This window comes from Ambystoma mexicanum, chromosome 5q, assembly GCF_040938575.1.
Source record: "Ambystoma mexicanum isolate Mex_15411 chromosome 5q, UKY_AmexF1_1, whole genome shotgun sequence".
Lineage (NCBI taxonomy): Eukaryota > Metazoa > Chordata > Amphibia > Caudata > Ambystomatidae > Ambystoma > Ambystoma mexicanum.
In genome coordinates, this window is record NC_090933.1 from 1,236,482,445 (window position 1) to 1,236,487,971 (window position 5,527).

General features: G+C 48.9%; 1 non-coding gene across 1 annotated transcript; it reads left to right on the forward strand.

Annotated features, from left to right (window-relative positions):
• Positions 1-835: 835 nt before the first annotated feature.
• Positions 836-997, forward strand: LOC138498997 (U1 spliceosomal RNA). Its single transcript, XR_011279063.1, has one exon. It is a non-coding gene; the product is annotated as a U1 spliceosomal RNA (small nuclear RNA).
• Positions 998-5,527: the final 4,530 nt, after the last annotated feature.

The following is a 5,527-nucleotide window of genomic DNA, read 5'->3' on the forward strand; positions in this document are numbered from 1 at the left end:
TTTCACTCTTTTGGTAGCGCAGTCTGAGGGCAGCCTATACCCTTCAGGAGAGGTGTGAGCTGATACAGTTGCAACACAAAAACCAATAGTACTATATTCCAAAAATACCTTAGTTCTTGTCTTTTGGATCTCAGCAGAGCCAGGCTTTTCAGCATCAGACCAGAAGCATGGGTGCCTTTGCACTGGGCTGGGGTCAAGTCGGAGAGCAGCAGCATTAGGCCCCAATGATGCAGTTCTGTTTGGCAGTCATGCTGATTTGCGGGTAGAAAACACTGGGAACAGTAGGCTGTGCCAAGTGGATGGCACTGGAAGACTAAGTGACCTCGGGGCCCGGACAAGGAATACTTGCCTTTGGCGCTGTGCAGGCTCGGCTGACACAACACGGCATATGGTTACGGCAAAGATGTCAAAAATTCAGCATTGTCATTGAGCAGAACTCTGAGATTCAGCGGTGGTTGAGCGTCGAGGTCCTGGATGATTATGAGGGTGTCAATTGGGCGAGCGCTGGGCAGCTCCACTCAGGAGGGCCATGGGCCCTTGTGGGGCCGACAGGCCTGTGGGCAGACTGCAACAGGCCTGCTCGAGCCATCCTGCTATTTATTCTAATCTCGGGCCGAGCAGGGCATGATGGGAGGAAGGAACTGCGCTACAATCTGCTCTTCTTCTGGGCTCTGCCTGCTGGAGCTTCCCCCTGCACGTGGGACAGGCAGCTCTGCAGATGCTCAGAGCTTCCGGGGGGCTAGGGGGTTGGAGCTGGGTCAGGGCCTGCCTTCTCACCCTCGTTTAGCGGGGCTTCCCAGAACTGACCCAACCCCTGCCCTCTTGCATGCAACTCATACTTAGCTGGCAGGGGAGATTCTGATCTCAAGGGCAGATCTCCCACGGTGAGGCTTACCCATTGCACATCAGATTTGCTGACCCCTGCTATGTTCCCAAATGCAGGATACACGACTGCATTATTTCGGGTAGTGTGGGACTGCGTTTGCGCTCTCCCCCTGATTTATTGGTGAAAGAAAAGGTAAAGTGTGCACTAGGCCTGCTAGGTTGAATACTTTAAGATTGTGCTCACATTGCTTTTCTTCAATTAGGTTCACCTTTGGGTGATCGCTTTTCCACATTTTGTCTGTTGAATTGAATTATGCTTATTTCATCACCACAGAAGTAATGTGTATTACAGAGATAAGCTGCCATATGTATTGGGCACACTGCACATGCTCAGGCAGCATCAATCATGCTTTGTACAGGACAATGCTGGCCTATATTGGGAACAGCCAGCATAGATATGTTGCTACAGGGGCATATGTTGGGTAGAACCAGCATGACAATGTGTTACATCAGTGACAGTGCTGTTTTACACTGTGGACACATTGATCATTAAAATGTGTTGTGTTGTAAAATGTTGTTTTCTGCTGTTGGTGACATGGAATTTTCATGTTCCCCTTTAGAACTGATTCTAAACTTATGGCTTTTTGGTCACCTTTTCTGCTGTAAAATTCACAATTTCAACCCCATATTTGAAATACAATTCTTGGGGGGGTAACCCCCACTAAACCCTCCCTAGAACCTTATAGCTCCTTCGCTGCGCTCGGACGCCCCCACTATTTCAGAAAAATATGAACACATAGACACTGAAAGAAATCACAGGCAACTAACCTTTGATCACTGCCCATGACACCAAAAGCTATCTTTGGGACTGCATGGCTATCACTGCCTGTGATGCTATTGTGTCAAAGGTCACACAATATCGCTTTTTAATATACTGCTTTGGGTGAGGTTGTTGACTTTTGGCTCGCCGGCCCACTGGGTGACAAAAAGTTAATGCTTCGGCCCCACATTCAAAAAGGTTGGACAAGCCTGCTCTATCCGATACAGTCACACACTTATGTCATGTCGGTCAGATAGCACAGTGAGCTAAGCACTCGCCCTGATATCTGTGTGCAGCCAACTGTGGCAGGTTCGAATCCCGGCAGGGTCAACTTAGCCTTTCATTCTTCGGAGGTCAATAAAACGTGTACCACTCTGTGGGATAATAATGCCTTCTATTATTTGAACACTCTGAGACCTATGGGTGCGTAGCGCTATCTAAGAAATACATCATTATTATTATCATGTATCCCTAGTACACCTTTCTGAATCGTTTCAGAGGGCAGGGGTCTTGGAAATGCATCCCACAACTAAAATTCTATAGATGTAGAGGGCCAATGCCCATCGAGTGCAGGTGGAAGCAGTGCCCCCGGCACCCAGAGTCACACCCACACTGCTGCTGCACACCGTAAGCTCCACCTTTCCACTTGGTAGTATTTTGCAGATGTAGAGGGCCAATACTCATCTAGTGCAGGGGGAAGCAGTGCCCCCGGCACCCAGAGTCACACCCACACTGCTGCTGCGCACCGTAAGCTCCACCTTTCCACTTGGTAGTATTTTGCAGATGTAGAGGGCCAACACTCATCTAGTGCAGGGGGAAGCAGTGCCCCCGGCACCTAGAGTCGCACCCACACTGCTGCTGCACGTTGCAAGCTCCACTTGTCCACTTGGTAGTATTTTGCCGATGTAGAGGGCCAATACTCATCTAGTGCAGGGGGAAGCAGTGCCCCCTGCACTCAGAGCTACACCCTCACTGCTGCTACACGTTGCAAGCTCCACTTGGTAGTATTTTGCCGATGTAGAGGGCCAATACTCATCTAGTGCAGGGGGAAGCAGTGTCCCCTGCACTCAGAGCCACACCCACACTGCTGCTGCACACCGTAAGCTCCACCTTTCCACTTGGTAGTATTGTGCAGATGTAGAGGGTCACCACTCATCTAGTGCAGGGGGAAGCAGTGTCCCCTGCACTCAGAGCAACACCCACACTGCTGCTGCACACTGTAAGCTCCACCTTTCCACTTGGTAGTATTTTGCCGATGTAGAGGGCCAATACTCATCTAGTGCAGGGGGAAGCAGTGCCCCCTGCACTCACAGCCACACCCTCACTGCTGCTGCACGTTGCAAGCTCCACCTGTCCACTTGGTAGTATTTTGCCGATGTAGAGAGCCCATACTCATCTAGTGCAGGGGGAAGCAGTGTCCCCTGCACTCAGAGCCACACCCACACTGCTGCTGCACACCGTAAGCTCCACCTTTCTACTTGGTAGTATTTTGCAGATGTAGAGGGCCAACACCCATCTAGTGCAGAGAGAAGTAGTGCCCCCGGCACTCAGAGCCACACCCACCCTGCCGCTGCACACTGTAAGCTTCACCTTTCCACTTGGTTTCCCCACCCATTGGTGTTGATTTCATATCTGGTTTTGTTTCTTTTAAAGTTAAGTTTCTTCATAGCTGCTCACAGATTTGAGTATTTTTTTTACATTTTGAAGAATACATTTGATTGAAAGTATCACCAGATTGCCTTCACTGTGTGACCATTTCTATTGCATTGCCCCTGCAGCCCCCCCTCACCCCCCCTCACTTAGGGGCACAGGAGTTGAGCAGGGAGATTGGTCACCACACCACGGGCTGTGTTGCCTCTCCACCTGCCCTGGCATGTGCAGAAGAGGTCCATTAACCTGGCTGGCTCCAGGCCAGCGAGAAATGGCATCGCCCCCTCCCAGGGCTGAGGGTCGGGTTAACCCCAAGATGGGATGCAAAGGCATCCCTGGGCCTGTGGCCCACTCAGCCAGCACAAAACAAAGCATTACACCCACCCCAGCATGGCCTCATGCAGCATGGTTGGATCAATAATTATTCAACGCAGTGCATATACTTTGTCCCACGGCAGTTCTTTGAGTAATGCATTTGACGTTATATCACACATCATTATCTTTTCAAAGTGCATCGTTTATTTTGAAATGCTATTATCATCAATCAAGACTGGAACCCTGCGCAACATGTGTAATTAAAGCCGTAACCGTCATAGTTGCATACATCAATTGCAGGCGCTGTCCTGTACCTGCGTTTGGGGTGCGCCGTCTCCATGCGCACGCTCCTAGAGGTACATGCTATTCAGCCGCCCGCCCTGTGGAGTAAAATGTAATTATTGACAGGGGTGTGGCATTGTGTGCCACACAGCGCCAGATTCTGAGCGCTCACCTTGCCCGGAAGAAGTCTCTTTATGTTTATTCATGTCTAGAGCCCACACAGCAGGTTGAGATGTCTCTTGGCGCTGGCATAGGAAGAGCCTGGGGATGCTGCGGGTCTCCCCTCATCTCGGAGGCATAGCTCAGGGGCAACGTGCTCGCCTTGGAAGCAAGATGGCACGGAGCAACACAGGTTCGAACACCGGGTCCGCGCTTAGAAACTTCTGGGCGTTAACCAAACATATCCCAGGGGCCCGTTTTTGAGGGGGCTAGTGTAGCAGCAGGGAGGGGAGGGTTAAATGTACTCTTGTCATACTTGTGAGTGGCTGTGCAGCAGCACAGAGTGGGGTTCTGGAGATCGCCCGAGCGATCATGGCCGGGAGCAAATTAGTATGTACTGGGCACTCAGTCCAGCCTTATAGTGGGGGCGCCTACTTCTTTGGGGTTCATATTTAAAAGTTGGTAACACATTTTCAGTTGCCCTTTACATGAAACTTCTTAAAGTTGATAGGCCAATTTTCTATAATTATATTTGAAATGTATGTATTTAATTTATTTACATTTGTAGAGCACAGACAACAGTGGAAGACATAGGCTTAACATATATCAGATTAAACATAATGTACAGTCATGAAGTATATACAGCTACAGGAAACCAGTAAGTATAAACAAATAGAGTAAAAGAGTTTAAAATTCGAATTCTAAAGGTTGTCCCTTTTCAAGTGTTTTTATAATTGTGGGATTTGCCCACCATGCCTGTTTTCCTTGCCTCCCAGTACTTACCTTACTTCCCACTAAACATTGTTAATGCGTATTTGTATTTATTTGAAGAGCACGGATGTCAATTTCCGATTTGTACAGATGGTGGATGCATTCCCAGGCAGGGCGCCTGTACAATAGCGCCAAAAGGGACTAACACGTCGTGAGCCAGTTCATGAGGCCGTGAACAAAGTGGGCCATAGACAGGGGACAAGAAACAGGTGACTTACAAAGTCAACATCACACGAGGCATCATTAACCTAGGGGGCGAGAACTGCAGACTAAAGAGGATTACTGCACAGATATGCAAAACTGCAACATGAAGCAGCACCAGAGGTAGTGGTGGGGACCGGTAAGGATTATGGGGTGGGGTTCTCCCTCTTTGACCAGTACATCAAATATAAATCAAGACATGAAGAGATCCTAACTGAGGATAGCACAGGGGCAACAGCTGGTCTTGGAAGCAAAACCGCAGAGCAACAGAGGTTCGAATCCCCACTCAGTGCTTAGAAATGAACTCCGGTCGGTAGTAAGCATGTTATAAATAACCAATTGAGTAAAAAGTAAATAAATCCACAGTTGAGATGGCTTTTATTGTGATGGACAGCGGGTTCCAATAGAGCAGGGTGAGTAGGGCGAAAGAGGGGGACAGTGAGGTTACATTCAGAGGAGAAGTGAAGGGAAAAAAATGGTAAATAGACAGAAATACAGTCAGAA